General features: G+C 67.8%; 1 non-coding gene across 1 annotated transcript; it reads left to right on the forward strand.

Moving 5' to 3' along the window:
* Positions 1 to 1066: 1066 nt before the first annotated feature.
* Positions 1067 to 1185, forward strand: LOC138400315 (5S ribosomal RNA). The gene has a single exon (XR_011236230.1). It is a non-coding gene; the product is annotated as a 5S ribosomal RNA (ribosomal RNA).
* The last annotated feature ends 409 nt before the right edge of the window (positions 1186 to 1594 follow it).

Consider the following 1594-nt stretch of genomic DNA (forward strand, 5'->3'; position numbering starts at 1 on the left):
TCAGCAAGTCTGGGCCACCCGGGCAGGAGGACACGCAACAACAAACCAAGGAACACTCGTAGGAATCGACCCACCAGCCGCCCAACCCATCCCAACCACCACCCGACCAAGCAACAGGAAAGCCAGCTCCGAGGCCCCTGGGTGCTGCCGCATGCAGGCCCGACAGGAATCGGGGCAGAACATGCCTCCCCAGACTCGGGGCTGCGCGTCTTCGGGACCTCGGGGTGAAGGGCCAGCCCCACGGCCCTGCCTCCTTGTCCTGGCCCAGCGCCACACGCCCTCCACACCGTGCCCTCGCGTGGGGAAAGGGTTCTCTCTCGCTCACTCTCTGGCTCTGGCTCTCTGACCCCATGTCTGGAAGTCTGTCTCTGCGTGGGTGCCTGTGGGTTTGCTCGCTGGGCTGCGGGACGGGGCTGTGTCCGTGTGTTCGGGGGTGTGTGTGTGTGTGTACACGCGGGCTCGCGTCGCCAGCAGCCCAACAGTCCCCCCCTGCCTCCAATAAGGACAGGTGGTCTATCGAAGTGCCAGGGCGAGGGGGAGCAAGAGCTCCCACGGCCCGCCGGGGTTCTCGTGGTGGTGGGGTTACCGGTGCGCGGGTCGGGGGGCAAGGGGGCTCCGATGGAAGGGCAGCGGCAGGGCTGGACCGGTTGGAGGGTGGGGCACGATGGGGCCGGCGGGAGGGGCTGCGAGGGACCCGGAACCGGCAAGGGGGACAGGCCGGGCGGCGGGCAGGAGGGGACCGCCAAGGCCGCGGGGGACTGGGCCCTGAGGCCTCGGCGGGTCACAGCCCGCCCTGAGCACAGCCGGTCTGTAGGGCTGACGGGAGTCGGCCGGGCGTGGGGCAGGCCCGGAACGCCCAGGAATGGGAGAGCGGCTGGGAGGCCGGCCCGCCGTGGAGCAGCGGGACAGTGCGTGCCTGTCGGTGGGGCGGAAGGCACTTGGCGGCGAGCGGGCGTGTCGTGTGCGGGAGCAGCCTGCCCCCTCTGGCCGAGCGGGGTTAGCGCCGGCGCGGGCGGCGGGCAGGACGCGTCCCGGCCTCTTGAGGCGTCCAGGAGCACGGGCTGCTGTCTACGGCCAAACCACCCTGAGCGCGCCCGATCCCGTCTGATCTTGGAAGCTAAGCAGGGTCGGGCCTGGTTAGTACTTGCATGGGAGACCGCCTGGGAATACTGGGTGCTGTAGGCTTTTGCCTTTTCTTTTGTCGCCGGCCTCCCACACGCCCTGGGGGTGGGGGGTCCCGGTAGGGGGGGCCGGACCCTGCCCCGTGCACTCCTTCCCTCCCCCGCGCTGCAGCACCGCCACGAAGCAGCATAACATCCCAGCCCGTCTGCCTCGCAGTTTGATAGGAGACAGTGTGGATGGGCCACCTCAGCAAAAGCTAGTGGTTCTTCCTACAGACTTCAGGGACATCAGTCGGTTATCTTTGCAGAAGCCAGGACCTATTGTCTAAGACAGTGACCCAGCACAATGCAAGGGCCTGTGGGGCAGAACAGTTTCAAAGGAGAGGACAGCACTGCCTGGTACTGCCTCGCATCCGCATCGCACTCCCAGTCACCATGCTACGCTCCCCAGCTGCCCTCCGTGAGGCCCTGGC

The sequence above is a fragment of the Eulemur rufifrons genome, chromosome 19 (genome assembly GCF_041146395.1).
Source record: "Eulemur rufifrons isolate Redbay chromosome 19, OSU_ERuf_1, whole genome shotgun sequence".
Lineage (NCBI taxonomy): Eukaryota > Metazoa > Chordata > Mammalia > Primates > Lemuridae > Eulemur > Eulemur rufifrons.